Below are 15,070 nucleotides of genomic sequence, written 5' to 3'. Positions count from 1 at the left end.
AAGAGAATGTCCTGCCGGACTCAAAAGGGTATCACAAAATCACTCACATTTTCAGCAATGAAGGCCCTCCAAGGATCTAATGATGTTAATATTTTCAGTTTATTTCCTTCACTGATAAACATTGTTAATAGATACCATTGCCTCTGTTTTCACCTTACTTAGCACAATTCATTTCTTTAGAATGCCCCCTAGTTTGGTGGAAGGAATTTTCCTTCTTTATAAATATAGGGTATTTTCTCATGAAACAAACTGTCATACTCTTTCAGTGAAGTGAATAGACAAATTAGGTCTCTAAAATTTTAAAGGAGTCACTACCCCAATTATCTTAGGAACAATAATAATCACTTATATAAAATTAAAATAAGAAAATTAAGCCAGGTATGGTGACTCATATATGCAATCCCAGCACTTTAGGAGGCTGAGGAGGGAGGATCAGTTGAGGTTAGGAGTTGGAGACCAGCCTGGGTAACATAGTGAAACCCCTGTCTCTACAAATTTTTTTTTTTTTTTTTTTTTTTTTTTTGAGATAGAGTCTCGCTGTGTTTCCCAGGCTGGAGTGCAGTGGCACGATTTTGACTCATTGCAACCTCTGCCTCCCAGGTTCAAGCGATTCTCCTGCCTCAGCCTCCCAAGTAGCTGGGACTACAGGCATGTGCCACCACATCCGGCTAATTTTTTGTATTTTTAGTAGAGGTGGGATTTCACCGTGTTAGCCAGGATGGTCTCGATCTCCTGACCTCATGATCTGCCCACCTCGGCCTCCCAAAGTTCTGGGATTATGGGGTGAGCCACTGTGCCTGGCTTCTACAAATTTTTAAGTATTAGCTAATATTTTAAAGTTGGCCAGGCATGATACTGCATGACTGTAATCTCAGCTACTAGAGAGACTGAGGCACGCTGCAGTGAACTATGATTGCACCACTGCCCTCCAGCCTGGGTGACAGAGTGAGACTCCCAACTCAAAAAAAAAAAAAAAATGAATTTGTTGAAAATTGTTTTACTACAATGCTAGGCTGCATGTCTTGTGCCTGTACTCCCAGCAACTCATCGGGCTGAGGCGGAAGCATTGCTTTAGGCCAGCAGTTGGAGACAAGCCTGGGCAACAGGGCAAGACCCCATCTGTAAAAATAAACAAGGCAAGCTGAGCCAGGAGGATCTCCTGAGCCCAGAAGTTCCAAGTTGGTCAGCTATGATTGCCCCGCTGCACTCCAGCCTGGATAACAGAGCAAGACACTGTGCCTTATTTTTTATTTTATTTTATTTTATTTTATTTTATTTTTTACTACTTATGCTTATTTATTTATTCATTTTTGAGACACAGTCTTGCTCTGTAGCCCAGGCTGGAGTGCAGTGGTGGGATCTCAGCTCACTGCAAGCTACACCTCCCAGGTTGAAGCTATTTCCCTGCCTCAGCCTCCAGAGTAGCTGGGATTACAGGCGAATGCCAACACGCCCAGCTAATTTTTATAGTTTTAGTAGAGACAGGGTTTCACCAAGTTTGCCAGGCTGGTCTCAAACTCCTGACCTCAAGTTATGCACCTGTCTCGGCCTCCCAAAGTGCTGGGATTACAGGTGTGAGCCACCTTGCCCAGTCTACTTATGCTTGAAATGTGAGGTTTCATTAGGGAAAAATTTTTTTGTTGAATTTCTAACATGAAAAAATAATAGATTTAGCTGTAGATTAAATTAATGGTCTTGATAGTTTGGTACAACAAAATAAATGAAATGAAGCTGATAGCAGAGAGGAATCTTTGATGCTTTTGAACAGTTTAAATAATGTAAATATTTAATATATAAACGATGAAAGCGTTCATTATGTTATTATTTTATTTATTTATTTATTTATTTTGAGACGGAGTCTCACTCTGTCGCTTAGGCTAGAGTGCAGTGGTGCAATCTCAGCTCACTGCAACCTCTGCCTCCCGGGTTCAAGCAATTCTGCTGCCTCAGTCTCCCGAGTAGCTGGGATTACAGGCGCATACCACCACACCTGGCTAATTTTTGTATTTTTAGTAGACACAGGGTTTCACCAATTTGGTCAGGCTGGTCTCGAACTCCTGACCTTGTGATCCTCCTGGTATGGCTTCCCAAAGTGCTGGGATTACAGGCATGAGCCACCGCACCCAGCCCATTACATTATTTTTCAAAAATCAGTGTGACTCTTTTGACAAATTAGAATGGTTTAATAATCTTGGTTGGGCTGGGTGCGGTGGCTCATGCCTGTAATTCTAGCACTTTGGGAGCCCGAGGTCAGGAGTTCGAGAACAGCCTGGCCAACGTGGTGATAGTGTTTTATCCTGTAGCACTCGATTGTCTCTCCCGGGCTTTCTATGGATTCCAGGGATGCAACTGAGAAGTTTGTTTTTAATGCACTTTTACTTGAAGTAAGAGTATTTTAGGCCGGGCGCGGTGGCTCATGCTTGTAATCCCAACACTTTGGGAGGCCGAGGTGGGCAGATTACTTAAGATCAGGACTTTGAGACCAGCCTGGCCAATATGGTGAAACTCCGTCTCTACTAAAAATACAAAAATTAGCCAGGTGTGTTTTCGCAGGCCTGTAGTCCCAGCTACTCGTGAGGCTGAGGCAGAAGAATTCTGTGAACATGGGAAGTGGAAGTTGCAGTGAACTGATCTCAAAAAAAAAAAAAAAAAGTATTTTAGAATTTTTTGGCAAAGGAAATGAATTCTGACAAGTTTTGCACTTAAGACATTCAAGTGTGATGAAAACTTGAAAACCACGATGCTAGGTAAAACAAATACTGTTGAGAATGTCTCACAAACACAAATTACATGTCAGCAGATAGGTTTGACCCTCAGGTTGGGCACATTTTACTTTAAGTGCACTGTTGGTGGAACTTAAGATGAATCTAGGACATTCACGATATATGTATGTGTGTGTGTGTATATATGTATATATACGTTATATACACACACACATATATATGAGAGACAGAGGGACAGGGTCTTGCTATCTTGCCCACACTGGTCTCCAACTGTGGGCCTCAAGCAATCTCCTGTCTCCCCTTCCCAAAGTGCTGGGACTACAGGCGTGCACCACCTCGTCCAGCCCATTTTAATGTTTTTTTTTTTTTTTTTTTTTTTTTTTTTTTTTTTTTGAGACGGAGTCTCGCTGTGTCGCCCAGGCTGGAGTGCAGTGGCCGGATCTCAGCTCACTGCAAGCTCTGCCTCCCGGGTTTTTACGCCATTCTCTGGCCTCAGCCTCCCGAGTAGCCGGGACTACAGGCGCCCGCCACCTCGCCCGGCTAGTTTTTTTTGTATTTTTTAGTAGAGACGGGGTTTCACCGTGTTAGCCAGGATGGTCTCGAACTCCTGACCTCGTGATCCGCCCGTCTCGGCCTCCCAAAGTGCTGGGATTACAGGCTTGAGCCACCGCGCCCGGCCTAATGTTTTTAATTTAAATACACATTCCAAAAATTATATAACAAGTACAGGAAGCCCACTTTATGCCAGTTTTACAAAAACAAAGTGCCAACATCCTAAAGTACTGAAAGAAATAAAGTTTTCCTAGAATTCTTTGCCAAAATGAAAAATCTTTCAGGAATGTGACAGAAATAAGGACATTTAAAGACATATAAAAAAATGAAAGAATTCAGCAACTCACGCTACAAGAAATGCAAAAGGAGTTCTCCCGGCCTAAGGATAAGGATACCAGACAGAAAAATGGATCTACACAAAGAAATGGAGACTACTGGAAATCGGTATGCACATAGTTAAATATATATGTTCTTATTATCTAAATATTTTAAAATAATTTGACCAATTAAACAAAAGCAATAATAATGGATTCTGGGGTTTATAACATGTGTAAAATCAAATTACATGACAACACTAGCATAATGGCCAGAAGGGGAGGTAGAATGTCACTTGATGGCACTGATAAAGATGTATTCTGGAAACCCTAAAGCCATCACTGAAAACCAAAAGCAGGGAAAGAAGTCGGAGAGTGGTGGACCAGAAGAAAGAGAGTTATAGCTAATAAGCCAACAAAGGAAAGAAAATAGAACGATATAAAAACCATGTAATCACTATGCTGGAGCAACTGCTCTCCAGGCCTCTACCCTATAGAAATACACCAGTGGCCAATGATAAGTGTACAAGAATGACGACTGCAGCATTATTTGTAATCATAAAATAACAGAGCCAATGTCCTTTCAAAGATATATGAAAAGGGTTTTATTTATTTAACAAACACAAACAATTGTACAAACAAAGGAAGCAAGTCCTTTTGCCAAGAGGAACACAGAGGGTCATGATGATGCTACTCCTCCAGGGATTTCAGGGTTCCCAGACTCGTAGTTTTCTGTCTAGTTCTTCTGGAAGATGTTATTCTTGGGGAGTTATAGGTCCTCGCGTTTGGAGCTCTTTCACGTTCTCTCTCAATTTTCCCCTCAGTTCCTCCCCATTCTGCTTCAACAACAGCAACAAAAAACAATTCTCACCTCCAGAAGATCCAGCCTGTGCTGCACGAGCCTTTCAGGAGGTCTGGATGTATGTTCCACCGCTCTCAGCTTCTTTCCCTGCTTTTGCTTTTCCCTTCCCCCGCTCCTATCCTCCTGCCCTATGACCCTACCACTGCGCAGCTGAGCCCCTGCGGCTCCACCGCCGCAGAAGGTGCATTGGAGGCCCTGACCGTTGCCCTCTCCGGGGGATGCCGAGGAATCAATGTGAATAAACGCTTTGTAAAAAGAACTTCCCCGTGGAAAAATCTCATGATTTCTATTCTTGGGGTTCTTCAAGGGACTAAAAGCTAAAGGCGACCATGGCCTCGGGAGGTCGAGGCTGCAGTGAGCCGTGTTTGTACCACTGCACTCCAGCCTGGGCGACCAAGCGAGACCCTGTCTCAAAAAACAAAACAAAACAAAACAAAAAAACAAATCAAAACTTCCCCATGGTAAAATATTTCATGATTTCCATTTTCAGGGCTCTTCAAAGGACTAAAAGCTAAAGGCGACGATAGATTCATTCAACAAGTCCTAGGCGTGCGCCCTGGTGAGGGCCAGACCCTGCTCCCCGCGAGGGGCCCCACGAGCCACGCTCACCACCATCCCTGCCCCGGTGGAGCCCCCGTGCGGGACACAGGATACGAAGATGGCAGCGGAAGTTCCGCAGCGGCCTTAAAGGCGACTGGGCAGGGTGGGCACAGGCTCCCTCACTGGGTGAAGGCGGCACAAAGAACCATCCTGGGAGTCCACGGGGCGTTCAGCGTCTCTTGGGCCCCCAGGCGGCTCAGGTCCGGGTCGCGGGGCTCAGGTCCGGGTCGCGGGCCGGGGCTTTTCCAGGGGCTTCTGAAGCAGGCGAGGGGCAAGGTCGTCCTGGTTCCAGAATCTCCCAACCTGCGGGTCTCCGACGAGACCAACACGATTCACCGCTCTAATCTCTCCAGTTTTCCAATTCCTTGCACAGTTTTACTGTGTGGTGGGCTCTGAGGATGGGAGGGTTGGGGAGTGTTTGGTGAGTGCACCCTTCCTATAGCGCCCAGAAGGAGGTAAACTACGCGTCTCTGTGGCACAATCGGTTAGCGCGTTCGGCTCTTAATCCAAAGGTTTGTGGTTAGAGCCCACTGAGGGACACCTGCTTCAGGTTTTTTTTTTTTTTTTTCTTCTCTGAGACAGGCTCGCTCCACCCTGTATTTTAGTAGGGACAGAGGTTTCACTTTGTTGGCCAGGATGGTCTCGATCAGCTGACCTCGTGATCTGCCCGCCTTGGCCTCCCAAAGTGCTGAGATTACAAGCATGAACCACCGAGCCCGGCCGCCTGCTCCAGCTTTTAAAGCGTTGGCGCATTATCGATCCCTAGATAAACCGGGGAGATTATACTTTCCCCGAGTCCTAAGCCACTAGGGTTGTGTCTCTGCGGCACAATCAGTAGTCACATCCGAAGGGCCTAGCTAATTTTTGTATTTTTGGTAGAGAAAGGGTTTCGTTATGTTGCCCAGTCTGGTCCCCAACTCCTGAGCTCAGGCACATCCGAGGTCTTCCCAAAGTGCTATGATTACACCAGGCCTTATATAATGCTTCTAATTTCAGCACATTAGCAAACTTATCTTCTGTGGGAAAGGTACCAAATCATATTCTAATTTCTTTCTCAACTCTAATAATGTCCCTTTCTTCATTTCTTTGCTGATACAACAAATTTTCTCCCCTCTCCTACTTTTTGTTTTGAGACTAGGTGCCACTCTGTCACCCAGGATGGAGTGCAGTGGCATGATCTCAGCTCACTGCAAACTCACTGCACCTGCCACCCCGGCTCTAGTGAGCCTCCAGAATAGCTGGAACTACAGGTGTGCACCACCAAATCCAACTTTTCTTTTTTTTTTTTAGAGATAGGATCTTGCTATGTTGCCCAGATTGGCTCCAGGAGCTCTAACTTCTGGGCTCAAGAGATTCACCTGCCTTGGCCTCCCAAAGTGCTAGGATTCCAGGTGTGAACCACCGCACCCAGCCTAACTTTCTATACATGTGCCCATGATATTCTTTTCTTTGCCTTTTTTTTTTTTTTTTTTTTTTTTTCGCGACACAGTCTTGCTCTGTCACCCAGGCTGGAGTTCAGTGGAGCGATCTCAGCTTACAACACTGCACCACCACGCCTGGCTAATTTTTGTATTTTTAGTAGAGACAAAGTTTCATCATGTTGGCCAGGCTGGTCTCAAACTCCTGACCAGCCTCCCAACATGCTGATATTACAGTCATGAGACACCATGCCCGACCATGTGCCAGTGATAGTCTAATAAGGGGACAAATGCCTTCCTGGCTTAAGTAAGGGGGAGGTACAACAGGAGGACATGGTGGACATTACACACAGATATTCAGTTTCATAGGATGGACAGCTAAACTTTTAAGACATTTTATTTTATTTTTTGAGATAGGGTCTTGCTCTGTTGCCCAGGTTGCAGTGCAGTAGCACGATCATAGTTCACTGTGTTCTCAGTCTCCTGGGCTCAAGTGATCCTCCTGTCTCAGTCTCCCAAAGTGCTGGGATTACCAGCCTGAACCACTGCACCTGGCTATTTTAAAGTCCTTCAACATCTGTAATTGTTTCTTTTACATTTTATTATATATAATAAAATATATACATATTTTATTATAATTATATAATAAATACATACAGTTATATATTATGTATAATAAAATATAGTATATATTTTATTATATATATTTATTAAAATATATGTATGTATTTTTTAGAGATGAAGTCTCACTATGTTGCCCAGGCTGGTCTCGAACTCCTGAGCTCAAGTGATACTCCCATCTTGGCCTCCCAGAGTGCTGGGATTACATGTGTGAGTCACCCTGCCTGGCCCTGTTTCTTTTTTATTTAATTAATTAATTAATTAATTTTTATTATTATACTTTAAGTTCTATGGTACATGTGCACAACGTGCAGGTTTGTTACATATGTATACATGTGCCATGTTGGTGTGCTGCACCCATTAACTCATCGTTTACATTAGGTATATCTCCTAATGCTATCCCTCCCTGCCCCCGCTCTCCACAATAGGACCTGGTGTGTGATGATCCCCTTCCTGTGTCCAGGTGATCTCATTGTTCAGTTCCCACCTATGAGTGAGAACATGCGGTAGTTTTCTGTTCTTGCGATAGTTTGCTGAGAATGATGGTTTCCAGCTGCATCCATGTCTCTACAAAGGACACAAACTCATCCTTTTTTATGGCTGCATAGTATTCCATGGTGTATATATGCCACATTTTTTTTTTTTTTTTATTGAGACGGAGTCTTGCTGTGTCGCCCAGGCTGGAGTGCAGTGACCGGATCTCAGCTCATTGCAAGCTCCGCCTCCCGGGTTTTTACGCCATTCTCCTGCCTCAGCCTCCCGAGTAGCTGGGACTACAGGCGCCCACCACCTCGCCCGGCTAGTTTTTTGTATTTTTTAGTAGAGATGGGGTTTCACCGTGTTAGCCAGGATGGTCTCGAACTCCTGACGTCGTGATCCGCCCGTCTCGGCCTCCCAAAGTGCTGGGATTACAGGCTTGAGCCACCGCGCCCGGCCATATGCCACATTTTTTTAATCCAGTCTGTCACTGATGGATATTTGGGTTGATTCCAATCTTTGCTATTGTGAATAGTGGCCTGGCCTTGTTTCTTTTTCAAATTTAATTCATTTATTTAGAGACATGGTCTTACTCTGTCACTCAGGCTGGAGTGCAAGGGTCTAATCATGGTTCACTGCAGCCTCAACCTTCCTGGGATCAGGTGATCCTCCCACCTCAGCCTCCTGAGTAGCTGGGACTACTAGCATAGACCTCCATGCCTGGCTAAATTTTGTATTTTTTGTACCGACAGAGTTTCATCATGTTGCCCAGGCTGCTCTCCAACTCGTGAGCTCAAGTGATCCGCCCGCCTCCGCCTCCCAAAGTGTTGATATTACAGGCATGAGCCACTGTGCCCAGCCTGTAATTGTTTCCTGTGGTGACCAAGTCACATTCGTCCAGAGAAGACAGGTCACAGTGACCTCTTTGATAGCTTTCTGCCAAGTTGCTTATCCAAAGGGAGCAAAATCACAATGGTCCCAGTCATTTTTTTCTCCTCCCCTTTCCTCTTTTCTTTATAAATCTTGATGTTACTTTTATTTGATTAAAACAATCTAATGCCAGTTTCCCTTCTATAGTAATGGAGAATGAGCATGCAGATAAGTGTCTCTATATTATTCCTCGACTGATTTCTTTCAGAGGCTATGTCCATAAAAATTAGTCCATCTGAGACCCATCATTGGAGCCAACAGAATCCTGCACCTAACAGGCCCCTGGTGCAGACCTGGATCCTTAGAGATACTGGCTCTTGTTCCCTCGGTTCTTGCTTTCATGAGCAGAAGTTGAGTTCTTTTGCTTTTATGTACTAAGTATGGTCATTGGGCGAGTCCTTCCTCTCTCTATCTCCCTCTCTCTCTTTCTCGCATCATTGTTTTCTGCCATCAGTGGCATCAGTGTGCGTTTCTGGTTTTGATGTTATGAAGTGAATTTCTGAGGACAATCTCTGTTGGGTGTTGTTTGACAAAGATCCATTCCCTGTTTGGTGATACATGACAGCAGATCTAGTCTGTGAGTCTCTTTTGATGTCTATTCATTGTCCTGAGGATAATGGTATTTCTTGATATTTGAGACTGCAGCAATGAGAAGTTGCTCATATCTTGTCTTTCCAATGTTTGGTAACAATGTTTTGGGCCCAATAGCTGTCAATACCTGCAAGAGTGGCATCTCTATTGTAAAGATGATCTTACTACTCAATGCCCCCCTCCCACCTAACTTCATTCCATAGGAGCTCTTGGCTTTAACAAATTACTATACCTAAAAGAAATCTTAGTACAGAAAGAAAGCTAAGTCTGTGGCATGTAAGGAGCACTTTTCTTTGGTTCGTATACTCAGGTTTCTACTAGCTAAACAACTCTAACCAGCTGAAATACATGTCCTTTAAGGATTAAGTTTAACTCACACTACAGACAGGAGAAAAGAGATTTATATGATCACAAATAAGCAATGGAGTCAGCAATATAAGCACTTCTGACAACCACACAAATCAAAATTTTTTTTTGCTTAAGACAGAGTCGCACTCTGTCACCAAGTCTGGAGTGCAGTGGCATGATCTTGGCTCACTGCAGACTTGGCCTCCCGGGTTCACGCGATTCTTGTGTATCAGCCCCCTGAGTGGCTGGGATTACAGGCACGTGACACCATGCCTGGCTAATTTTTGTATTTTTAGTAGAGATGGGGTCTTGCCATGTCGGCCAGGCTGGCCTTGAACTCCTGAACTCAACTGATCTGCCCACCTTGGCCTCCCAAAGTGCTAGGATTGTAGGCGTAAGCCGCTGCGCCTGGCCACAAATCAAATTTAAAAATCTCCAGAACATCAAGGAAGCTGAGTTCTTAATGAAAATGGATGAAAAGAAATGATTTACTCTTATAGGCTCCGGAAAGAGAATGTCCTGCAAGACTCAAAAGGGTATCACAGAATCACTTAGATTTTCAATAGTGAGGGTTTTCCAAGGATCTAACGATGTCCATTTCTTTAGTTTGTTTCCCTCACTGATAAGCATCGTTAATAGATACCATTGCATCTGTTTTCACCCTAAATGATGTTACTTAATGCAATTACTTGCTTTCGAATGCCCCCTAGATTGGTGGAAAGAAATTTTCTGATTTATAAATATATTTTCTTATGAAACCAATTGGCATACTCTTCCAGTGGAGTGAATAGAAAAATTAAGTCTCTAAAACTTTAGAGATTATTGCCCCAATTATCTTAAGGACAGTAATAATTACGTATATAAAATTAAAATATGAAACTTAAGCAGGGTGTGGTGGCTCACACCTGTAATCTTAGCACTTTAGGCAGCTGAGGAGAGAAGGATTGAAGCCAGGAGTTCGATACCAGCCTGGGCAACATGGTGAGACCCCTGTCTCTACAAATTTTAAAAAATGAGCTAATTTAAAAAAACTAGCCAGCACAGTGGCTCATGTCTGTAGTCCCAGCTGCTAGGGAGGCTGAGGCAGGAGGATTGCTTGAGCCCAGCAGATCCAGGCTGCAGTGAACTATCGTTGTACCACCGCACTCCAGCCTGGGTGACAGAGTAAGACCTCAACTCAAAATAAATAAATAAAAAAAATAAAATAAAATAAAGAATAATTTCTATTTATTTATTTATTTTGAGACGGAGTCTCGCTCTGTCGCCCAGGCTGGAGTGCAGTGGCGCGATCTCAGCTCACTGCAAGCTCCGCCTCCCAGGTTTACGCCATTCTCCTGCCTCAGCCTCCCAAGTAGCTGGGACTACAGGCGCCCGCCACCTCGCCCGGCTAGTTTTTTGTATTTTTTAGTAGAGACAGGGTTTCACCATGTTAGCCAGGATGGTCTCCATCTCCTGACCCCGTGATCCACCCATCTCGGCAACTTTTGGACATTCTTAAAAATTCCTCAGTGAGGTAGCTCCTTTCTTCCCCTGTCCCCTCTCTGGGACAGGCCTATCCAGGAATGAGCCTTTCTGGCAAAGAGGGACACCTTGACTGAGCTTTTAATGATCAATGCTTTCAAGAAGAAAGATTTAAAACATTTTTTATCTGAGGAATGTGAGTGCTTTCAAATGATCAGGCCCAGAGAGACATTAAATCTAGACAGCAACCCCTTTCCGCTCCTTCCTTTTGAGCTGCACTGAGCTATGTATTCATCTGTTGAAACTGCTTGCTATCGCCTCAAGTAGCTGTAAATTAACCTAATAATGCCACACCAATCACTATACCCCCATGCCCTATAACTTAACAACATATAGCCAATCACCAATCAATGTTATTTCTGTAAACCAATGAGAATTCCTGACAGGCACCTTTCTATCAGCCCACTGTCTGTCCCTGCTTTTGACCTTCAAAAGCCTGCTTGTGGGCCGGGCGTGGTGGCTCACGCCTGTAATCCCAGCACTTTGGGAGGCCGAGGCGGGCGGATTATGAGGTCAGGAGATCCAGACCATCCTGGCTAACACGGGGAAACCCCGCTTCTACTAAAAATACAAAAAAAATTAGCCGGGCGTGATGGTGGGCGCCTGTAGTCCCAGCTACTCGGGAGGCTGAGGCGGGAGAATGGTGAGAACCCGCGAGGCGGAGCTTGCAGTGAGCAGAGTTCGCGCCACTGCACTCCAGCCTGGGGGACAGAGCGAGACTCCGACTCAAAAAAAAAAAAAAAAAAAAAAAAAAAATTAAATAAATAAAAAATAAAAACCTGCTTGTGACAGAGGCCAAAGGGAGCTCAGATCCAAGGTTCCTTGGCTGTGAGTCTTCCAGGCAGCTGTCTTCATGTTGGCTCAAGTAAACTCTAAATTATATTTTGTGCTTCAGCCTCCTTCTTTTAGGTCAACATGTTCAACAACAGTAGAATAAATAAATAAGTTAATGTATATTCATACAAAGGAATACACATACACACATAGAAACAAATAACCACATGAATAACATGAAAAATTCATAGACATAAGACTGAGTGAAAGAAGTCAAACCTATGCCCCTGCTTCTGAAACCGCCTTTGCAAAAATTACAACTGGAACAATTATCACAGCGAAAGAGATCTGACCTAACTGATTCCATGTTGTTTCCAAAGTCCAAGCTGTCCTTGTTCATTCCTGGCCACAGGCCGAAATAACTTTGGGAGGAAATTAGTTTATGGTTTAGCTGTGAAACAAAGATGATAATATCCGTTTCCCAAAGCAAACCCCCTTCCTGCCTGGGGACTAGACTGCCTTTGCAGGACTAACAAATTAGCCATGAGATTAGAAATTATGGTTTAGGAGTCATGTGGCCTCTGGCTGCAAGATTCTAAACCTCCCCAAATTGTTCCTGGAGATCACATTATTATTGGAAAACCTAAGATGAGTGCTTGAGATATTTTGCCGACCCTGCACTCAGTGGATCAGGTGGCATCAGCTAGGCTGATAACCTGGCTCATCTGGTCTTGTGGCCCCCACGCAGGAACTGACCCAGCACAAGAGGACAGCTTCAGCTCCCTGGGATTTCATCGCTCTGTCACCCAGGCTGGAGTGCAGTGGCCGGATCTCAGCTCACTGCAAGCTCCGCCTCCCGGGTGCACGCCATTCTCCAGCCTCAGCCTCCCGACTAGCTGGGACTACAGGCGCCCGCCACCTCGCCCAGCTAGTTTTTTGTATTTCTTAATAGAGACGGGGTTTCACCGTGTTAGCCAGGATGGTCTCGATCTTCTGACCTCGTGATCCGCCCGTCTCGGCCTCCCAAAGTGCTGGGATTACAGGCTTGAGCCACCGCGCCCGGCCTAGAGTGCAGCTCTTTATTGCAATTCCCCTGTGTCGAAAAGTTGGTTCTATCTAAGCAGCAGGCAAGGTGTACCAGTTGGGCAGTAACACTCCCCCCAAAACCCACTACACACTGTATGACTCAGTTTATAGGAAAGTAAAGGGCAGGAAAAACTTGCCTGATAGATTTGCAGAGACGGGGTGGAGATCATTAAGTCTGAGGTATTGTCAGAGTTTGGTGTTGTAGTCTACATATTAATCAGTTAAACACCTGAAATAAAATTTCCCCCAAATATGTTTGCCAAATTTGGACGACTTTGTTCCTGGCTTTGCAGAATGTTAAGTGTTAACATGAGGTAAGCGCTAAGGTCTAGAGAAGGCAGTGGAAGAGATGATAAAACGACTCCAGCACCATGCCTGAGTCCAGTGTGCTCTGCTGGGGCAGCACATTTTTGTACATTGCTGTATTTGAAAAAAACCTACAAGATTCATGAAACTGGACAACCGTCTTTATAACACTCCTAGTGATAAAACAAGTAAGGATGGCTGGTTTGCAGTCATCTGAGCAGCCTCTCTAGTTTCATAGATACAGTTTCTCTCTGATATTGAACGACTTCTAATTTCAAGCAGAAAGCTACATCACAAGGATAACCGTATGTGAAAAGAACCGGTTTTCTCTGTAATCCTAAACTTTCTAGTTGGCGCATTAAAAGCCATTATTTGAAGAAGAGAGCACAGGCTCCAGCTGGCGGCCAAAGGTGTCCTTGGCATCACAGGCTAAGAACCTACTTCTTTGGGAGAGACCAGGGGCGGGGAAGGGAGGGAAAGGAGATAGAGGCAAGTGTCACTTCCTCCGCTGGCTCCCGCAGCGGGTTGGTCGGCTGAGTGGCGGAGCGGAAGAGCAGACGGGGACCGGGAAAGGCGCTGTCGGTGACATCACGGATAGGGCGATTCCTATGTAGATGAGGCAGCGCAGGGGCTGCTGCTTCGGCCACAGAGGATTTCTTGTGCTGTGGGAGCAAGTCCAGGACCGCCGGTTGTACGTGATCGTCCTGGCTGTGTGTCAGGGACAGGAGGGCTCGGGGTAGCATGGTGGGAGCAGTGCGGGGGGGCATGCGGGTGGTAAGTGACCGTGCGTGTAAAGGGTGAAGCGTCTGGGGCTGTGGCATGATGGAGAAATGTAACCTCATACTTACCTGGCAGGGGAGATACCATGATCACGAAGGTGGTTTTCCCAGGGCGAGGCTTATCCATTGCACTCCGGATGTGCTGACCCCTGCGATTTCCCCAAATGTGGGAAACTCGACTGCATAATTTGTGGTAGTGGGGGACTGCGTTCGCGCTTTCCCCTGAATGTTGTGGTGCAAAAAGCAGATTTATGTGAAAACATCGTTTAACACTATTTTGATGAATAATGTATTTGGTTTGCTAATCTACAGTTGGATGCTTGAGAATCAGAATGTAAGAAACGTCAGCCATTATGAACGGGTTTACCGCAAGCTAAGTGCTGTATAGCTCGTTTCCTTTGCAAGTAAGCCTGATTTTTTTGCACAAAGTTGGTCTGTGGTCTCCAGTCTCTTGGAGTCTCATGCTCTGTGAAAATAGTGGTGTTTTTCTCTAGTCTACAGAGTCATCTCTCAGCGTCTGCTTCTAACCGCAGTCCCCACAGGAGTTTGTAGGGTTTCTGTGCCAGCAGGGAATGTGTTCTCACCTCATAGAGCCAGGTAGAAACTACGCAGACAGGCACTGTTCTTTGGGATGAAAGCAGGGCCTTTGGGGCTCTTAGTGTCCCGGTTCGCTTGTAGACATAACACTCTGTGTAGGGGAAGGGTTCTCCCGGCGCCCACGTGCCCTAACGCACATTCATCGAGGTCCGCAGGTCAGAACCGCAGTCTCACCTGTCTTGGCGGAAACGCGCTGCGATCCTCCCTGCACTGCATGAGCACGAGAATTCCACTACAGAAGAAAACCCCAGGCCTAGTGATGGCGGTTCTGGGCATTTTGCCAGCCTCTCCCAGGGTGTTTCTGACCCCACGTGAGCACTTTTGATCTGTAATACCTGGCCCAAACGGAAAAGGCAAGGAGGACCACGGCAGGAAGGCCTATGGCGTCCCCTGGTGGCTATCCCGGGGACAGCACGCATAGATCCGTATGTCCGGAGAAGCCTCTGCCATCCCGTCCCGGGTGAGGTGCAGAAACCCGCGGCTCCAAAGAAAACCGGCTAGAACGCACAGGACGCCCAGCGAGTGTTCAGGACACTGCAAGTGGAAGCCGTACGTCCTATGGACTTCATAG

The 15,070-nt window shown here is 45.5% G+C and overlaps 1 long non-coding RNA gene and 1 other non-coding gene across 2 annotated transcripts; one reads left to right on the top strand and one right to left on the bottom strand.

Annotated features, from left to right (window-relative positions):
• Positions 1 to 9,083: 9,083 nt before the first annotated feature.
• LOC135968014 (uncharacterized) lies at positions 9,084 to 11,860 on the bottom strand. The gene is made up of 2 exons (XR_010582434.2): positions 11,737 to 11,860; positions 9,084 to 9,215 (listed from the first exon to the last, which is right to left on the bottom strand). It is a non-coding gene; the product is annotated as an uncharacterized lncRNA (long non-coding RNA).
• Positions 11,861 to 13,963: 2,103 nt separating this feature from the next.
• LOC123570628 (U1 spliceosomal RNA) lies at positions 13,964 to 14,127 on the top strand. The gene has a single exon (XR_006694908.2). It is a non-coding gene; the product is annotated as a U1 spliceosomal RNA (small nuclear RNA).
• The last annotated feature ends 943 nt before the right edge of the window (positions 14,128 to 15,070 follow it).

Source organism: Macaca fascicularis, chromosome 1 (genome assembly GCF_037993035.2).
Source record: "Macaca fascicularis isolate 582-1 chromosome 1, T2T-MFA8v1.1".
NCBI lineage: Eukaryota > Metazoa > Chordata > Mammalia > Primates > Cercopithecidae > Macaca > Macaca fascicularis.
This window is presented reverse-complemented; position numbering and strand designations above follow the sequence as displayed.